Here is a 22,114-nt window from a genome sequence, read left to right as displayed (position 1 = left end):
ATTTGAATGATAGCTTCCAAGAATAGAAAAGCACAAGTAACAATAACTGATCACTAGAAGCATCTAGAGTCAAAAGGGGTATGTGGTTACCATGACAATCAGTGGATCTTTAGAGGTAGGTATTTAGTCATAAAAGCCCCAGAGACCAAAATAAAGAGCATCCCATAAAGTTCTATCTGAATTGTAGAACCGATAAAAATAATAAATCTGGTAAACAGAGGCCTGAATAAAGCCTCACTAGAGATCTAGAGTTTTCTCAGTTGACCGGAATCAGCTATCAGACCTGAATCAGTTCAGAGTCAACATCTATTGCAATAAAAATGAAGCTCTCCTTTAAAAAAATGTTTATTAATTTTGAGAGACAAGAGGGCAGAGAGAGAAGGAGAAACAGAATCCCAAACAGGCTCTGTGCTGTCACCACGGAGACCAATGCAGGCCTTGATCTCATGAATCATAAGATCATGACCTGAGTCGAAATCAAAAGTTGGGCATTCAACCAGCTGAGCCACCCAGGCTCCCCAAAATGAATATCTGCTTACCCCTGAGGGAGAATTTTTCAATATTATCACAATTGTCACAGTGAATCTTTCCCTTTCCCTTTCATAAAGGCCATTTCTCAGGATAAACATGTTCTAGAGTAAGATAAATAGCCAGTCTTTTCATGGATATATTTTTTTTAAACTTTTTTAACATTTATTTATTTTTGAGACAGAGAGAGACAGAGCATGAATGGGGAAGGGTCAGAGAGAGGGAGACACAGAATCTAAAACAGGCTCCAGGCTCTAAGCTGTCAGCACAGAGCCCGACGCGGGGCTCGAACTCACAGACCGTGAGATCATGACCTGAGCCGAAGCCGGCCGCTCAACCGACTGAGCCACCCAGGCGCCCCATTTCATGGATATTTTGACACTGATGTTGCTCTAACTCTAATTCCTAGTAACTCTGGTCTTCTAGGCAGGTGATGTATGGAGAGAGGTTTTGGTTCAAGGTAGTCCCAACAGGATCCCAACATATGCTATTGTTATTTACCTAATGAATTGGGAATATTCCCTTTAGTATCTAGTAGTCTTTTTTTTGGGTATCCATCTAAGTGAAGAGTGACTGTAATAAGTAGAACCAGTGGAAACTCCCAGAGTTCCCTATTCATAGAAAATTTAAAATGACATCTTTGGAATAATTCATTAAAAAAACTAAAGGGGTGCCTGGGTGGCGCAGTCGGTTAAGCGTCCGACTTCAGCCAGGTCACGATCTCGTGGTCTGTGAGTTCGAGCCCCGCGTCAGGCTCTGGGCTGATGGCTCAGAGCCTGGAGCCTGTTTCTGATTCTGTGTCTCCCTCTCTCTCTGCCCCTCCCCCGTTCATGCTCTGTCTCTCTCTGTCCCAAAAATAAATAAACGTTGAAAAAAAAAATTAAAAAAAAAAAAAAACTAGAGCTGTCATCAAAGATTTGAAAAATTCAGACTATTATTGCTACCACATAACCATTCAATATTCTGCCTTAGCCATTGAAGCATATGAATGGGTTTTGGAGAATGATGGTGGATTGTCATAATGATAATCAGATGGTGATTTAAATTGCCATGGGTATTCCAGATGTAATCTCTCTACTGGAATAAACTGTATAGTCCCTGTCACTTAACTTGCGGCTACTGATCTAACAGATGATTGTTGTTTGTTTATTCCAATTAGTACAGAATATCAGATTCAGTTGTCCCACTTGGCCAGGATAGCAGCACACCTTTGCCATATTGCCACCATGTTATGTCAAATCTGTGTTACAATTTAGTTTGAAGGAAAATAAATCGTTCTTACCCTTACATAGAATTCTTGCTTGCCAACTGCACTGATGACAGCATGCTGATAGAACAGCCGGAAGATGCAAATGCATACATGTCAGCATACGGAACACAAAAATGGGACAAAGAGGTCTGCCCTACCCAAAGAAATTTCTAGATGTCTAATTACTCAGGGCACATCAGAATATTCTCTATAAATTAACAATGATAAATTATTAATAAGCTGCTCTACCTTATAGATACTACCAGCAAGAAAGAGGCACATGAACTATTTTGGATATGGCTCTTTAACTCATTTACTCGATAATCTAAGACAGCTAAATTTGAATGGGGCTCAGAGAAAGAGGTATTTGTCCACAGTATAAACAATTTGCTATCTGGCTATTATTACTCAGTGTACCTATGTATGTTCAAACTGTCTTTGGTAGGTTCAACATACAGCAATCTGTGATAAGAGAAATCTTCAGAGCTCTCTTAACAAGAATCATGCACTTTTAACCAAATAACTTTTCTCATTTTGAAAAATAATTATTGACTTCTTACTGTGCTGTATTAGATATTAAACTGCCAACCACGAGTACTGGCTCTTTCCATGAACTGAAAATCTGATGCACCATGCCAAAAAGTTAAGCACACCAGTAAGGCTCCATTATCAGGTGGAAGTGGTAGGTACTGGATAAGGTCCAAGAAGGTCATGAATGCACAAGCTGCATGAAACAGTCATACACATTCCCAAATTACCTATACCTGCTGCAAAGTCACCCCTGCCTCAAGTTATGGCAGTGAACAGGAGGAAAAATTTCCAGCTTGTCGTATTGGTTACTTGAAATGCTGACACCAACAGAAGGGGACAGTTGCAGTGTCAGAGTCCAACTCAGGAGTGGCTCTGAAGGAGTATGGGGAAAAGAAATTCTTCGAGTGATAAATTCTCACTTTGCTGGAAGAGGCTCTAAGGTGTCTACACTGATGCATAGATTGTGGCTAATAGTTTCACTGGATGATCTGGGAGTTGAAGGGGACAAGATTGGAATCACAATAACCAATTTATCAGTGGACATTCTTCGTCGTCTCAGTTTTTGGAAACAGAGTAGCCATTTTCACAACAGTGCTTTCTCCTTACTAAAATGAGTATCCACTTAACTAATGACATTACTCATGGTTTGATTTTTTTTTTTACTATAAAATATTATGATACTTTAGCTGTAAGAACTTTTTTTTCCTTGAACAATGTAAAAGATGTAACGTCAGCTGGCTTCTCAGGAGATACCCACGTTTTTAAACTAGAAGCAAAGCTACTAAAATATTTGAACTAATCATACCCCTTTCATGTTTTCTCACTTTTCATTGAGAGAGGTAGCATAGTGTGGTGAGTAGAGCTGGATAGGAGTCCAGTGAATCACTAACTAAATTTTGGGAACCGGGTAAGTCATATCCCTGATCCTTTGGTTCTCCATCTATAAAAATTATTGTCTTACTAGTCCTTGTCTGTTCCAGGATTCTAGAGATGACTGAAATGAGAGGATTATTAAAATGACAAGGCTTCATGAAAAGACAAACATTTATATAACATGGATAAGAGCCGTTAATAAGCTATTAATAAGACAGTTCCTTTGGGGGCCATTTTGGGGTAAAATAGTTTCATCTCTTAAATCACACATTCTAGAGATTGATTTCATATCATCTTTTCTTACAGTACAGCAGTGTTTCTCAAAAACTGTGAATTATCATGAACATTTAAGGTACTGAGTGGCCATAGAGATTCCTGACTTCCACCTCAGGCTTACTGAATTAAATTTAACAAACACTTCAAATATTTTTGATGTTTGGCCAAAGTTTAGATACATAGTCATTTGCTATTGCTGGCTAATCCTTTCCTGAGAATATTAATCGCTTAGCCAACACGAATCTTAACTTTCCTGGGAGCAGGGGTCATTTGACACAGTCCCATCATTTCCCATAATGCCAAGCCAATGTTTGGGGACACAATAGCTAGTACACCCGTGTGTACATATTTGGCAGGGTGTTTTTAATTTAATGAACAAGGATTGCAGAATGAAAAAGTGATCCAGAGTGTATTTTCTTCTAAATAAGACTTTTTCTTATAGATTTGACAGCTGGAACTGTTCCAATTTGAATGTGTTTGTGGCTGTGAATTATTCAATACACTGACAGTGATGTTTGATTTGAAACTCATTCATTCCTTCACCAGTTGCATGCGAAACACCTCCTAAAGAGCATTTTTAATTGCCCAGATGTTTATGTGAAATTACTGCCATTAATCACAGTATTGATTATGCTTCTCCTGTTTTCCGGCAGTCTTCTATTTTTAAACAGTCCCCTGAAGTGACATACGGAAGCATCCTTGTTATCCATGACTTTCTAGTTTGCAATATAATTGATAGATGAAAAATTCATTGTGAACCATTTAAATCTGCTGCTTGTGTTGAAAGGTAGTTATTTTTGTCACTTCCTGTTTGCCACAAAGCATGTTTTATGCTGCAGTTTCAACAACGGGGCCACTTTTATTCCAGTCAGCATTTTCCTGCACATATTATTGGCCTTAGGCAAAACTGTCTAGTAGGCAAATTTTTTGGCCCTCCCCCAGCTCACTTGCCAGCACACCTCCTCATCCTGCCTTTCAAACCACAGGCTTACAGGTTGTATTCAGTTTCAAAGCTCTCAGCTATCAACCAGCTTAGCTTAAAATGCAGAAGTCTGTATATCTCCTGAACATGTCAGTATTTGCCTAATTGACACATATCCGACCTCAAAAACAGAACACGTGTATGAACCAAAAATTTTGAAAATCACTTTTTTGAAAATTTGAGCACTTATTAAGAGCTATTTTTCAGGCCAACTAAATTACTATTATCTTGGTGAAAGATAGGTTATCAGTTAGTATTGAATGATGTCATTCTGGGCCTTAGTTCCCCAACTGTAAAATAAAATTACTGAACTGGAATATTCAAAGTCACTTTGGAGTAGCAGGAGGAGAATCAACACACGCATGCACCCCCATGACTGCCCAATTTCTCTTTTTATCCCCAGCTCTATCCTGCATCTCAAGGAGCCACACACCCAAGCTCCTTCCACCAGTCTCCAAACTGATGGCTACTTCTTATGTACTGTGATGACACATTCTACTCTAAAAAGGATAGACCCATACAAGCTACAGAAGCAGGTTCAGAACTTTGGGCAGAGAATTCCAGGTTCCAAGTGCCGGAGCATGTGATCGTGCCTTCTCTGGATGGACACCCCTGCTCAGTCCTGTGGACTCCACACTTTGTGAAGAAGAATACAGTCAGAAGAATTCAGAAAGCAGGAGCCTAGTGCAGAGACCATATTGCCCAGGTGGAAGAATAAGGTTGGAAACAACTAAAGGACCATTCCATGCCATCTGGAGCTGAATGCTCTTACACATTCACTATTGTGTTATTCTACGTTGTCCACTGATCCAGTTCTTGGTTAATTCTGTGGTCATGATGGATGTAACCAATAGTCTTTTCCTTGTCTTAGAATTCTTAAGATCTCGGGGCGCCTGGGTGGCTCAGTTGGTTGAGCATCCGACTTCGGCTTAGGTCATGATCTCGCAGCTTGTGAGTTCAAGCCCCGTGTCGGGCTCTGAATGACAGCTCAGAGCCTGGAGCCTGCTTCAGATTCTGTGTCTCCCTCTCTCTCTGCCCCTTCCCTGCTCATGCTCTCTGTCTCTCAAAAATGAATAAACGTTAAAAAAAATTTAAAAAAAAGAATTCTTAAGATCTCCCTCTTTCTCACCCTGTCTCCTTGCAAATGTTAGTAGTTTCTTCTTAAATATCCTGTATGTTTATCATTATTACTTTTCCTATTTTCTATCCTAAAGTTCCATGAGATGCTTGGGATGCAGATTCATAAGCTCTGTAAAATGCCTGCTTCAAGGCAGATCTCAGAATAATTTTTCTCTCTGTTGTTTATTGTGATGATGGGAAGGGTTTATATAAGAGTGCTCTAGCTTTAGGACTGGAAGAGAACAATGTCTGTGTTGTCTTTCAAGTAAAATTCTTCCCATGAAGAAATCATTGTCTGGTATATCTTGTGTTTCACAATCAGATGTTTTCCACCTTCTTTCTTTCTGTGGTTTTGCAATTTAACCATTCCAAGACCACGTGTATGAATTACATGCATAAATTAAACACTGCTGTTAATTACACTGTTAATGAAATTGTTGTCAAGGCTCTATCCACTCTGATCATATCATTTGCCTGGAGCAAAAATATTTTTTTTTTTTAATTTTTTTTTTCAACGTTTTATTTTTATTTTTGGGACAGAGAGAGACAGAGCATGAACGGGGGAGGGGCAGAGAGAGAGGGAGACACAGAGTCGGAAACAGGCTCCAGGCTCTGAGCCATCAGCCCAGAGCCCGACGCGGGGCTCGAACCCAAAAAATATTTTTTAAGGAAAAATAACTAATACATTCTACAGAGGAGAGTATTTCTAGTCTCTAACTCAGGAGAAACTGATCTCTGACTCTCACGCCCATTCAGAAACCGTTCTTATTTTAAAAATTCAATTCCTTACAAATAACTTTAAAATTATTTTTAAAATTAGACTTTTAATCACAGACACAGAAACTAATAGAGCAGAAACTATTTTGGCTTATATTTTCATAGTATATTACATAGTATTACAATCAATGCTGAAAAGAAGAGCTATTGATATTTCAATCTCATGGACTTTGCTAAAACTAAGGAGTGGCCATACTTTTGATATCTGATATTATAAATATTGGAAATTTATTTAATTTTTCTCCATTGCTCACTGTGGTGATGGGAAGGGTTTATATATTATGCTGTAGCTTCATGACAGTGAACAAAACTATGCATTTCTTTCTTTAACAACCTTATTTAACCAGTTTCAACTTGACTTTTCTGTACTCATAGTCTTTATTTCCTCAGAGTTATTCTGGAAGGCTTTGCCAGTGTTGGACTCAAAAACACACTTGTAACAAGCTCCTAAGCAAATAAGACCAATAGTGATGAAAGGCTTCATCTGGATGCAAACACTGAGTCGCATTGATAATTTGCACAATTAGGACAATATCAGCAGGAAGATTCCAGGCACCTTAGAGAACCTCTGGAAGTTTCACAAATAATGTGCATGTGTTGGAAGGACACTATGATGAAAGTTTCATGTTTATTCCTGATTTTTTTTCAGTCTTTCCAGGATTTAAAGAAACAGTAAGCCATAGATGCTGCTTCATTCAATTAGTCCAATGAAAGTTTTCTCAAAACAGGTATGGAAAAAAAATTCTGGTGTGCTGTAGATGAAATGAAAACAGGAGAAACAACGGGATGTCTATTTATTCTAGTTATGTAGTTCATGTTTCAGAAAAGAACATATTTGGTCTACCGAAAGTAAAGGAAGTCACCAAATTAATATATGTGAAAAGGATGCTCTTGTAACATCACTTCAGAGTTGCGACAAGTTGACTGGAGAGAGAATCCAGTTCTGAATTTGCTAACTGTGCCTCTCATCAGGGCCAAAAAATGAATAAAAAAGTATATCGCAAGCCATTTTTCAAGATCTAGAAAATAACATGAACTGTAATCCTTTGTCAAATATGGATGCATAAAGTAACCTGTGTTTTAACCATCTCCTTAAGAAAGAATGAATAGTGATGGGGGAACATTCAATTTGTATAAGTGATTGGGGAGAAGAAAGTGGAAGTTGTATTTATAGAGTGGATGGGGCTTGAACAATAAGTTTAATTTCAGTGGGTTTGAATAAGATTTTCAGATCAGAGAAGTCTGGAATCCAGTTCAATCTTCTTTAGTTAATAGCTGGCATCTCTGGAAAAAGAATGTGTGTGGGTGGTTAGACTAAGTTATGCACATAAATTCATGGTTTTTAATATAAAATTACAGATAGACATAGATGAAAATACATTTAGATATGAGGATATATATGTATATACATATACATATATCCTAGTTGTGTTAATTGAGAGGGCCTGAAATCAATGACCTGCTAGCAGCAATAAGCAAAAATATGGCACTCGAATCTTGGCTCTTAAATACCATCGTTCACTAAAATGAACCATGGCTCATTAGAGAGAAGGCTGATTCTGGGGATGAGTCAGGGAAAATACAATACAAAAAGAACCTGGAATATCTTGGTGTGCCAGAAAGTAAGGAAGTGTTTCAAAAGAAATGGGGTCATGTCAAAAGGACAAAGGAATCATCTTGAAGGAGGGTTCAAGTGGTCAAGGTAGTCAAATCTGGAAAAATTTGTGTATCAAAGAATATATAGTAATGGGTCATATATAACACACTAAAATACAAATCTATGGGTTTATACTGATGTAAATACATAATGAATACATAAATAAATGCGACAGAAGGGAACATTCTTCCCTATAGTATAATGATAGCCAATAAATATAGAAAGAGTTAGAAAATCATCAATGGATTAAAAAATTGGTGTATTAAAGTTTTATGGATGCAAAATATTTATATAGTCTGAAGTTATCTCCTCACAAACTGCTTATTAATTACAAATGGAAAACAATAACTCTTGAGTGAAGAAACCTGGTGGATTCCACAATAACAAAATGATAAAGTTAACATTACCAACATCAGGAAAATATTGCATGCCATCTAATAGGTTGCACTAAGAAAGATGAGCATCACAGTATTTTTGCCAAAAATCCATAACCTGAATATAATGATGAGGGAATAACCAAAAACCCCAAACTGGGGGATCCTTTACAAAAATAATTGGTCTGCATTTGGCATTAATGTCAAGATCAAGCAAAACAAAGAAAAGCTAAAACCTCTGTCCAGTAAAAAAGACTAAATCGACATGACCACTAATTGCAGTGCCTAATCCTGGAGTAGAAAATAATAGCTATAAAGTATTTTACTGGGACATGTGACAAAATATGAGTATGAGCTATGGTTTACAGAAAAAAAACATTTGGCATCATTTTTAGATTTCCTGGTTTTGATAATTTGTCAAAGAGAATATAATTTTAGTTAGAGAGTATATAATGAAGTACTTAGAAGTAAAGGGGCATGATGCTTCCACCTAACTCTCAAAAAGTTCAGAGACAGAAAGAGAGAGAAAGAGCAAAACAGAATTGATGGTCAAGCAAATGGGACAAAATATAAAAATTTGTGAATCTTGATAAAAGGTACATAGGTGTTCTTTATATTATTTTTGACTCTTTCCTGCAAGTCTGAAATTATTAATATAATTAATATAAAATTATAATTTTAATAAATATAAGGGATATTTTTAAAAAGGAAGGGAAGAACAAGGGTGAGAGGGAGGGAGGTTGTTTGTGGCCTTAAGGTAGAATGGGTTTCTTCTGGCTTGGTAGTTTGCAATGTCTAGAATAATGGGGTAAGGGATGGATGGGTGGGACTTTTATATGAACATCCATCCAAATTTATTCTTGTGGGACCAGTTTCTGGATTTGATGGTACTCTGATGCTGCTGTTATACTCCTCACTTATGATGACCCTCAAAATACACACACACACACACACACACACACACACACACACATATATATATATGAGACTTCTGGGGTCATCAAGGGAATGTTAAATTGACTTGGTTGTTAGTGTGTACTCACTATTTGTTGCTCTATTGAATTGGATGTCTGTTTATTGCAATATGTTATAATATTGCATATAATCTACATGTTTCAAGAACAAAGTAAAGAAGATATCAGAGCTAAAGTGTTTATAAAATATCTCTACCCACAGCTAACCTAGCAACTACCAATTTTGTAATCTGCTGTATGACTTGTTAGTTGAAACAATAATTATTTCTTTAAGAAGGAAAATTTCTTTTTCCTGTTGAGAAAATTAAGTGATGATTATTCAAACAGTATAACATGAAAAGGATGTAATAGAACAAAGCCCCCAATGGCCTTTGAAAGTCTAAATTGGAAAATGCATTCTCAATGCAATTTTAATTAAAGCAATTGAATTTAAGTAGTTGAGATAAACAAGGAATTGGAAGCCCTAAACCTTAATTTATCACTTTGATAGGGCAGATTATAGAAACTGTACTGTAAATGTAGGTCTCCATTGGTTTGAGCTACAGAACTCCATCAGATACTGTGCTGCCAGGCACACTCCTGGTCTTTCATTTAATTGTCTTCTTGCCTAGTTGATTAAATAAAGATTAGTGTTTATTATCTTCGCAGTATTTTACAAGCTTTAGCAAATGAAGCTAAACAGCTTTTCTATGAGGTAGGCAAGCCACAGCTTTATTCTCATTTACAGCTAGATAAATAGAAGACTCAATGTTTCAAGCACCGCAGTAACAAGGAAAAGTAGATCATACATGGTAACTTCTCTCTAGTTCCCTGAAATATTTCCAGTATGTTCCATCTGTTGATCACAAAAAAACTTCAGATCTTTTAACAGATGTTGGGATTATATGACACTTGTGACGAAATTAAGCCTACTTAGGTTTTGTATTTCTTTTAACAGTTCACAAAAGAAGGTGGAGAAAGGTTGTTTTGTAGTAACCACTTATATTAGTTTTCTGTTACCACTGTAACAAATTACCATGAACAGTGGCTTAAAAAAACACACAAATTTATTTTCTTACGGTCCTGAAGGTCAGAATTCCTAAAATCAAGATGTCAGCTGGGCTGGTTCCTTTTAGAGGCTCTAAAGCAAAATTATTTGCTTCTGCAAGCTTCTAGAGGCTACCTGCCTCCCTTGGCTCATGACCCCTTCCTTCATCTTCAACATTAACATCTTAACATGGTCCTACCTCTTTCACTGATTCTCCTCCTGCTGTTTCCCTCTTGTAAGGGTTATTGTGATTATCTGCTCCACTGTGATAATTCAAGATATTCTCCCCCATCTAAAGATCCTTAACATATCACATCTGGAAATACACTTTTATTATATAAGGTAACACATTGACAGGTCCAGAGATTAGAATGTAGATATCTTTGGGTGGCCATTTTTCAGTCTACCATACCTCAGAAAACTTATGTGGGCAAGAAGATAACTGATATACATGTTTTCTTCCCTTTATACTCTTTGGATTACATCATTTCACCAAATCTCCTGCACCTATTTTTTTTTTTGCAAACTTATTTCATATTATCTCCTAAAACATATTTTCCTCTGGCCCAAGAAATTCCCTGTTGATACATTACACGAAACACATTGAAAAGTCACCAATATGGATTATGGACTCAGAGGAGAAAATATCCTCTTTACCTCTCTTTTCCCTCCCTCCTAAATGAAGCTTCTACTATTAGTCTTGACTTGGTCCTTTATGAATAGAGAGACTTTAGGCAAGCCATACAATGTTTTTGAGCCTCAATTTTCCTATTTCCAAAATGGGCACGATAATCCTTACCTCTGTTTGGGAGAAAATCTTTTCCTCTCCCCTTCAAAGTTCTTTTGATTGTTTTAAGAATTAAATTGACATGAGACCAACCAACAGAAGAAAATCTAATTTAATTCTGTACATGCAGGGGTTCCCAAAGAATATGAGGCCCATAGGCAGTCAGGCAATAGAGGCTTATATGAAATCTAGAGCTAAGGAGAAGAATATAGTAACCTGGGACTTCAAATGAAAGGAAGACAAAGCATAGGAAAATGAAAAAGAGTAAATGTTTGGTAAATAAATATTTACTGCACCAACAGAAATAATGGGACATAGAAAGGAATTTTAGTAGATTTTGTTAAGTTTCTCTCTGTAGACCACACCTACTTCATATTAACTATAGTTATATAGTTATATGAACTATATATATATAGTTATATATATATGTATATATATATAGTTATATACATATATATACATATGATGATAGCTACCTTCCTGGAGCAAATCTTCTTTCTAAATTCTTTTAGGCAGCTAGGGGGAAGGCCAGTTTCTTCCTGAGCCTTTTGTTTCTTAAAAACAATCAGTCTAGGAGCACCTGGGTGACTCAGTTGGTTAAGTGTCCAACTCTTGATTTAGACTCAGGTCATGATCTCACAGTTCATGGGATTGAGCCCCATGTTGGGCTCTGTGTTAACAAGAGTGGAGCCTGCTTGTGATTCTCTCTCTCCCTCTCTCTCTGCCCCTTCCCCACTTGTGCTCATGCTCTTTCTCTCTTTTTCTGCCTCAAAATAAATAAGTAAACTTAAAAAAGTAATAAGCAGCTTAAAATAATCCACAGGCCAAAGAGACATATTTTGGTGTGGCAAAATTTCCCCTACACTTCAGTAGAGTTTTCTGGGCTTTCGGTGAGATCACGCATGAAGACCATCTGGCACATATTAAATGGTAGGTAAAAAACAAAAATAAACCCAAACATTTTGGAATGTGTTCCTCTTAATAAACCCACTCCTCAAATTCCATTTTAAGCAAACACTTTTGCTAAAAATATGAGGAGTATATTACTATAGAACAAAAGGGGTAAGGATATAAAAACCTTCTCTCTTAATAAATAAATACACATTAAGATCTAACAATGTACTATAGTATAAGTACTAGGCACAATTCTGCACAGATGTGCAGTTTCAGAGAAGATAAGTCACTAGACATAACTTGAACAGTTCTATGACCAAGAGGAATAAATTGGTTATAACTACACTGAACAGACATCCTCTTCTTTTTCCCATGCGTGGAATAAGGTGGTGAAAACAAATTGGATATCAGCACAAATGATACCAATTCCTCGCTAAGTAAACATACTTGACAAAGAACTTGTATCTTTGTTTTTAAGGCCCTAGGCAGATAAGAAAGAACTGCTTTTCAGACAAGGCCAGAAAAACTACAGGTAAAATACCATTCCAACAAAATCAGCACAAAATCATTTTTATTCATCAAATTAGACCTACTTCCTGGTTGACTGCCCATGAAAACAGTAGTGTTTTTCTCAAAATAATTACACTGTTTCCTTACAAAGAGTGGTCTAAACTTTATCTGATTTCCTCTCTAAATGATAGTCCCTGCTCTAACCAAAATGCTTCATTCAGTACTTTGCTATTCAGTGGAAAGGATAAGGAGCCAATCCCTTGAAGTTAAGCCCTTTGTTCTTTATTTCCTCTGCTATCAAATACCAGTTGTCTCCACCTAGGTCCTCCCCACTCAAGTATTCCACAACCTAGTCTAAGGAATCCCCAAACCACCATGAAAAAATCAGCCAAGAGAACAAACATTTAGAGGGGGAAAAAAAGAGTAGAGTAGAAGTGTGTTGGGCTCTTTTGTTCCTAATGAGATTCAAGCATGTTCCATGTGTCACTTTCATATTCTATTAGTGCAGACTAGAATATGATTTATAGGCTTGTATTACTTTTAGTAAAATCCCATTGAGACAGGACAACTCAAGTGTCCTCCAGAGTTGTTTATAATAGGATTTTATCTCTATTAGAGAGAAAACAGCACTAGTTCCAGCTGTTCTTGCTTTGGATAAAAATTCACTTTTCATCAGTAAAATGTATAAAGTTTAGCTTGACAGCTGGCCTCATATAGTTAAATGCTATTTCATGTTATTTAGTTTAAATTTTCTCTCATAATGCTAGGAACAGATAAGATGAGACCCAGGTGCTGAATGGCATGTTTTTAGTTCTGATAGAACAGGCTTTGTCAACCAAGTCGGAAAAGTGAGAGAAGAATTAAAACGAACTAAGAAAGTTATTTGAATGAAATCTAAAGAATATAGCTTGGTATTTTCATGAGTTTTGCCAAAAGTCCAAATGAAAATAATAAAAATTGGTTCTGTCAGCAGAACTGTAGATTAGAGAAAATAACTACTAAAGAAAAACCACCACAAAATGAAAATGTAATATTTGTGCTCTTTCCATGTCTCCTTTCCTATCATAATTTCTCAAAATAAAAACCAAAGAAACAAAACATTCATGGCTAATCAGCATCCTTGACCTAGGAGATATAAACTAAGAGGTTTTGTAGAAGTTCACTGAATGCCAGTGGAGAAGGTAACCAACTAATTATGTAGTCATCAAATAGTTGCTCATAGTAAAACAAACACCTAATTCTAGGACACTTCATTTGTGAACTAGACCACGATTTCAATACAATATGCAGGCAGAGGTATTAACGTTGCTTACTTTTTATTATAACAGCAGGTTGAAACATCTCCCACAAAAGTCATACAGTCAAGTGCACCATCATTAAAGATGGGAAATGGTGTATAGTTAGAGCGCTGCAATTGGAAAAGTGTCCTAGGAACTCTTGTTAGCTCACCTGAGCGAGTAAGGCCATTGGCTATAGAGAAGTCGGGGTACAGGCAGCCAGCTCTCAAAGCCAAGCACACCATCAGCTGGGTCATAGGCTTGAAATAAATTTATCAGGCAGTACTTTTAAGCCCTAAAATTTTCATTATTTTTCCTGGCATGTTTAATTTCAAACCTCATCTATTTTCTCACCTCTTCATCCAGCACGCTAAAAGTTGCCAAAATGTCTCCCCCTAATATAGACATCCTGGAACGGGGAGGCGACTAGACACTGCATCATGTTTGGAAGCTCTCAGCTAACCTATGAAAGCAGCCTTTCACTATTTCTCCTCAGTAGTTATTGCCCATTTAATGTAGTCTAAATAGTGATGTGTACAAGGTGTGTGCATTATCATTTTAGTCTACTACCTTGGTCACAAACACTGAAGTGTGTTAGATAATTGAGAAAATTATCCAGGAAGATTCTAAAGTGTCATTAAGAAATTAAATAGTTAAATAATATATTTTATACTTATAACAATAAATAGTCCCATGGTATCTACTATGTGCAAAGCTCTGTAAAAGGCGATGGAATACACGGAACTAACTGAAGCATCTTGTCGTAGAGATATCTGTAACCCAGCAAAGGTGGTGTTGGGTGTTGGAGATATGGTCATATAAATAAAAGTAGACAGGCCGTAGTTAATAAGTAGCATAGCTAACATTTTAAAAAAATGTTTTATTTATTTTTGAGAGACAGAGAGAGAGCGGAAGCAGAGGAGGGGCAGAGAGAGAGAGAGGGAGACACAGAATCCGAAGCAGGCTCCAGGCTCTGAGCTGTCAGCACAGAGCCCAATGCGAGGGTTGGACCCACAAACTGTGAGATCATGACCTGAGCTGAAGTCAGACTCTTAACAGACTGAGCCACCCAGGCACCCTTCATAGCTAACATTTTAGGGCAATTACTGTGTGCTGGGCACTGGTATTACATATTTTACATTTATTTTCTCACTTTTTCTTCATACTTTCATAAGATAGGGTACAAGAAAACCACCTAGTTTTCCATCTCCCATGTCTTCCTTTCCTGTGTGTCTCCTTTACTTTCATATTACTACCACATGCACATAGGACACTTCTGGTTACTGAATGTGTGGAGGTTTCTCCCCCACAGCAAGCAACTCTCTGTGACACAGCTGGGTGGCATACAATTCAACACAATTCTGACACAATTTACCCAGAGGTAGTAGCCTCAGATCCCACAGGTTACAGGTTCAATCCCACAAACTTGTCCTCCCCTCCCCCAGCCCCCTTCTTCAACCTCAGATGCCAGTCTCAAGCCCTGGTTGTCCCCTGTGCTTCTGTCCAACCTACTACAGATGGTAGGTTCCAATGAGCCCCTTTTGTGTGTGATTGATTTGCTCGAGGGCTCACAGAACTCAGGGGAACACTTGGGTATACCAGTGCAGGATCATCTGTCCCTGTGGGGCTGCAGTGTGTCACCGTCCCTATGTGGATGAGTTTGCCAACCTGGAACCTCTCCAAATGCCCTACCATTGGGATTTTATATGTGCTTCCTCACATAGGCATGATCAACTTATTAGTTTCATTTCCAGCTCCTCTCCCCTCTCTGGAGGATAGGAGGGGGAGGTGAAAATTCCAAGTTTCTACTCATGGCTTGGTCTTTCTGGTGTTCAGTCCCTATCCAGGTGCCACCTAAGAGCCCACCCAGAGTTGCCTCAGTAGAACAAAAGATGCTCCTAGTGCTCTTATCACTTAGGAATTTACTAGAGTTTTCAGAGCTCTGTGTCAAGAACTGGAGACAGAGACCTATATATATATTTCTTATTTTTTCATTGATAGTTACTATTATTGTCCCTGTTTTATGTATAAGGAAACTGAAACCCAAAGTTAAAGGATTTGCCTAACTTCATACAACTGAAAGTGATTCATTCATTAAGTGATTCATCCATTCATTTATTTATCCAATCAACAAATATTTACTCTGTACTCAGTATGTGCCAAACACTTTTTAGGTACAAATGAGATAAAGCAATGGACATAACCTTCAAAATCCTTGCTCTGTGGAAGCTTACATTTTAGTAGGAATAGATAGGAAGACAAACAGAATACAAATTAGCTTTTACATATGTCAGGAGGCAAGAAACGTAAAGAAGATTGACACAGAACAAAGTCATAGACATAGTGATGCACTGGTGTTTTCAGGGCTGACCTATCTGAGGAGGTAGCATTTGAACACTCATCATTTAGTTCAAAAATTCAGTAATGTTTTTCTTATGAAAACATTTTTTTCTTATGCTGAGGAATTTGTAGAAATACAAAAAAAAAACATAAAAAAAGAAAAGAAAAACTCATCAAATAAAATCCAAAATGGAAAGTATCCATTATTCCACCACCCATCTGTAACTATTATTACTATTTTAGTGTTTGTCCTATGAGATAATCAGAACATTGAGATCATATTGCTTATGCAATATTAAACAGTGCTTTCTTTTCCTATTTTGGAAGAATATTTTTCAGTATCACTAAATATTCTCATAACATATGATTTTAATACTTGCATGGAATTCAACTACATGAACCAGTGACAGTTTATTTAAGCTTTCTCTTGTATTTATCCTTTCTGTTGGATGTGTATATTACCTCAAAGTTTTCACTATTATAAATAATACCTGGAGGATGACTTTTGTACATAACTTGTAAGCTTCTCTTATTATTTACTTAGAATAAATTCTTAGGTGCTTAATTCCAGGGGAAACCTGTGCAAAGCCAAATTTGCTTTCTAGAAAGCTCATAACTAATTTTCCCAACAACTTTGCATGAGTGCCAATTTACACCACCCTTTCTAATTGAGATTATTACTTAAAATGTGTTTCAGCTAATTTTATAAATAAAATATATTGTTATAATTTATATTTGGGACATTGATCTTTTATTGAAAAACACCTTCTAAATTCAGATCCCCAAATCTGAATAATTGATGAGCATCCAGGCTTGTCTGCTATAGGGAAAGCAGGTTAGTTGAAAAGGTTTCTTGCCAATTCTGATCTGTAGGAAAAGTGATGGCACAACTCCTTTTTGGCTTAACTCTATCCTTTCATTCGTTGATTATGCAATTATAAAATATTTAGTGATAACTAAGTGACAAACAGTATTCTAAAGTCTGAGGGGCTAAAATTCTAATAAGTAAATATACAGTCACATTTTGATAACTGCTATTAAAAAAATGTAAGCTCCACCCACATACAGACTCCATGAGAACAGACTTCTTGCTATTTGTGTTGACCACTATATCCCTACTACTTAGAATAGTGCTTGGAACATGATAGATACACAGTGAGTATTTGATGAATGCCATAATAAATAAACAAAAGAAGTAAAGCAGGTTAATAAGATAGAGAATGTTTAAAAAAAAAAGATAGAGAATGTTTGTTGGGTGGGTGTGCACTAATTAACATCAGATGGTTAGAGATAGGCTTACTGCCAACATGATGTCAGAAATGCCCTGGTCCATACAAGAACTGGTAAGAGGGCCAATGTGGGTGCTGTGCAGACAATGAAGAAGAGAGTAGAAGATGCATTGTGGAGGAGGAATAGTGAGATGGGATCATGTAAAGTCACATTTAGTCTGAGTGAGAAGAAAATCCATTGAAGTATTTTACACAAAGGAGTGAGAAGATCCAACTTGCATATTAAGGGTCACTCCTTCTTTCAGATTCTAGAATCAGAGAACAGAGCAAGGGTATCACTTAAGAGAGGCTATTGCAATAATCCATGATGTGGTAGCAATGTCATGGAACAGAATGTTAGCCTTGGAAACAACAAAAGTGGTAAAATTCTGTGTAGAGTTAAGAGAACAGAACCATCAGAAATTTCTGGTATTTAGGATGTGGTATGAGAAAAAATTTGAACCAAGAGTGATTCCAAGGATTCTGGCCCAAGCAACTGGGCCTTTACCTTTTACTGGTAAAAAGTTGTGTAAAGTTGTATAAAGAACATTAAAACATGTAAGAAGTTGCATATAACGTGTAAAAAGTTGCATAAAGAACGTTAAGAGAAAAATTTTTTTAAACAGAGAATTTAGGAAATTGTTTTAATGATATGTTTAAATTGGATTTAACAACTTTGTGAGGAAATAAACAGTATTTAATGTTATTGAAAATGCTTTAAACAAACTATCTACAATTCTCTACTTTAGGAATTAAAGTAGATAATAAGTGAAAAACAAATGAGTTTATTTTGAATTATTCAAAGTCATATGTATCTTTATAAAAAAAGATGTTTTGTTTAAATTCAGAGGAAGAACAGCATTGCCTTTGGAGCCCTCAAATTTAGTAACATACACAGGTGAGAGGGCAGTCTTTATTTTGCAGTAGAAAATGTAGAGTGGGAGAGAGCCAAAGCATAAGAGACTGTTAAAAACTGAGAACAAACTGAGGGTTGATGGGGGGTGGGAGGGAGGGGAGGGTGGGTGATGGGTATTGAGGAGGGCACCTTTTGGGATGAGCACTGGGTGTTGTATGGAAACCAATTTGTCAATAAATTTCATATATAAAAAAAAAAAGAAAAAAAAAAGAAAATGTAGCATCTTTGCTGTCTTGATAGCCTTTGTGTTAAAAATATGTCCAAGATGCTTGATACACAGGTCAGTGCCTTGAGAATCCAGTTGTGTATTAACAGCACCTGGTGAGTGTTCTTTGCGAGCCCAGGCAAGACGATGTCTGAGTTATTACTGCTAATCTAACTTTATCATTATTCACAGAGCAGTAAGTGCTTGAAAATACCAATTACACAGTTTTTCAGTGTTGGAAATTTATACATGAATAATTTTAATTCTTATTATAAATTAGTGTCATCAGTTGAAATTTTATGAATATCTTTACACCTTGCAATAATTTCACTTTACATTCTACTCATAAATCTAATGCTTAACAAATAATTTTCTAACAACTCTATAAAATATTCAAAACATATTTCATTGCCTTCTTATAACAATGAAGATGTGGAAATGATTACTCAAAGGGAAATTCCTTATGTCTCAGCAACCCAAGGCATCTATATGCCATGATGCTATAGATCTTTCTCTGGGTTTCTCGAACTGTCAACAACTCTTTTAATTAAAAGGAAAAAAACTAAAAGCCACAGTGACGGGTGTTGGAAAACACTGTAGGATAATATTTTGTGCCAATATGGAAGAAATACATACTGCAGCACTGAGGATGTATAGCTACCTCCAATGCAGAGGGTACTGGTCAAGTTCAACTAACAAAAGACATTAATAACGAAATTGGTTACAAATATACATACAAAATATACATATGCACTTTTTTAAGCATTTATGTACAGTAAATTACTAACTGGATCAATCGAAGTATTCTAAAAAAGAAACAGTAAATTTCATTTTGAGAAAATTCACCCAAAATTAATTCCAAAGCTCATGGAGTCATCCTATTTTGTGGCTTACACTAAAAGCTTTTCCCTCTGATTTTTCTCTATTAATACAGAATCCCTCAGGGACCTAAACTCAGGAAGCCTCCGGCATGCATCATAAATTTTCTAGTGACATATTTAACCCAACTTCCTCTGTTGGAGCCTAGTGTATTAACAAATAACTCCTCTGACTTCCTAGAACACACACCTTTATTGAGTTACAAAATGACCGTTTTCAGGCCTATTGGAACACAAAACAAAGCTCTCCTTTTACCATAGGCCCATTGAAGGCTACTTTGATTCCTCCATCAACACTAGGAACTGCCAGAAAATTTTCATTTTTTTTTCCCTGTGCCTGTTGGCAGTAGGAGAGAGGTTCTAATGAGTCCATTGTCAGCACTTTCTTGGATTGCAGATTGCTAAATTACAAATCAGTTGTGCTTTAGTCTCTGGATGTGAATGTGTCAGTGTTCTTCCTCTCCTGAAACTTTGCCAGTTAGGAAGCAGATTCTCCTATCCTGTATTTCAAAGCCTTATTCACGAACTGACATTAGTGTTACAATTTCAGTAATGGACCCTAAAAAAGCATTACGGCTAAATAGTTCTAATTTCAATTACGAATGACATCGTACAGAGTGAATGCTTAGACAGATGCTTCAGACTCCCAACGAAATACACTATGTCCTAATTGCTTTGCAATCTTTCAATTCAAATCAAGTGAACACTTCAACCCTGTTGCTTCAGTCTCTCCAAGAAGGTAAACACTGGGCTTTAATGGGCTGTGCTAATAATAACTATGCAAAGCAGTTAGACAAAACTCTAATTCTTTTCAAGGTTGGCAATAAAAAGAAAGTTCTGAAAAGATTAGTGCTAAACTTGACAAAAAAAAAGTTTTGGAAACTTTGATAGCCTACTTAAAAAGATGGTCAAAGAACTCTCCGAAAATTTTTGTTTTGACGTATGAAAGCACAAAATGAAATTCCAGGTAGACGAGAGGAGTTCCCTTTTATTTCTTTCAATTCTTAGATCCTTGTCAGGGAATGGTCCCAACTAGCTCAGCAAATTTATTTAAATACCTGTTTTACTTGGATGGTTGCTGTATTTTAATCTCAGAGAGAATGATTTAAAAAACACTTTTTCAACGCTATCTAGTTACCCATTTCTAAATATGAATCAAAAATAGGTCTGTGAGAAACAATTGGCAATAGAAAGCAGGACACAGCATGAGGCTAGTTGTGTGACAATAATTCCTTGATTTCTGAGAATTCTAAGAAAGAACTGAGGCATGAGGCCAGGGTGGAGATTAGAGCAATAATTCCAGAGTTAGGGGAGACCTTGGAGGAATACTCATGATTCCTATTTTCTCTGAAATGTTTAATTTGGCATACAAATGAAACATATTCATATGATAAAACATTTAGGCACTCAATAATGTTTGCTGAACACATTTAGGAAGTGAAAAAGAAAAATGCAGAATTCATTACTTTATAATTATACATCCATAAGTCACTGTATGTTTACAAAGTACTTCCCAATCCTAGTCTTCACTTTAGAGCAAGAGAAATAGAATGAATTAGCATTAGCCGTAATGACTCTCAGCTGAACAGCACTTTACAACTTTCCAATATATTATTTCATTGTTGGATGTTAAATGTCTTGTGTTACACCACTCCAAAGCATTCCGAAAGCAGCCCTCACTCCCTCCATACCCAGAGTGTGATGAGCTCATCAAGCCATTTTGCCACTTCATCAGCCCCTGCATCATTATCTAGAGAAACATGATAAAAGAGCAAGTCTGAGTACAGTTATTTATGGGATACCGCTGAGGAGTATGATTATGGAGTCTCAAATCATTTACCATAACAGGATTTTGGGATGCTGTAATTTACCAGCTCTCATCAGTTAGAGAATTCCTACTAAAAATTCCAAATTGCAATGTTAGAACACAAAATAAGATGGACAAATCAGATCCGATAAGTTTCTGTTCACATTTTGTTCACTCAAGAAACTCTCTCTCGAACTCCAGTTTGTCCAATTTATAGAGGCACACTGCTTGCTTTCTAAATATTTCAAATTATCTCATGTTCTTAATATGAATTTGTTTTAAACTAGTTTTGTGTGCCCTAAAAATAGGATGAGGTAAAAGAGTTGTGAAGCAATATGTTGTCAACAGATAAAACTTATTATTGTTATATACTGATCTGTTTGAATTCAACGTGAAGCCCAAAGTGGCACACTGTTTTTAACAATAAGAACGAGTCACTGGATCAGATATGAGAAATAGTTCTAATTACTGAGAGTTTAGGTTTACTATTTCCAGGTACTTTCACATATTTCTTTATTTAATGATTGCAAGTGAGATATTGTTGCACAATATTAAAGTTGGGAAAATTGAGGCTCAGAACATCTAAGAAAAACAGTACACAACAGGGTAGCACATAATAGCATACTCTTTAGTGTCAATCCAATATGATTTTAGTACCAGAGTTTCCTCCCAACTTAAGCAATTTATTCAAACTTGCCAAGTCTCATTTCCTCATCTATAAATTGGGAATAATAACAATACCTACCTCATACAGTTGTAAGAATTAAATAAGACTATGCATATAACGTGTTTAAGCACAGTGCTTGTTGATGCCTGGTAAGTATTTGATAAATGTAAGCTATATGCGTTAATAATTTCTAATTTA

The sequence above is a fragment of the Lynx rufus genome, unplaced genomic scaffold (genome assembly GCF_022079265.1).
Source record: "Lynx rufus isolate CCGP_SWC_20201006 ecotype Redwood Valley unplaced genomic scaffold, mLynRuf1.p SCAF_12, whole genome shotgun sequence".
NCBI lineage: Eukaryota > Metazoa > Chordata > Mammalia > Carnivora > Felidae > Lynx > Lynx rufus.
The sequence above is the reverse complement of the archived record's forward strand: the minus strand, read 5'-3'. Positions refer to the sequence as shown.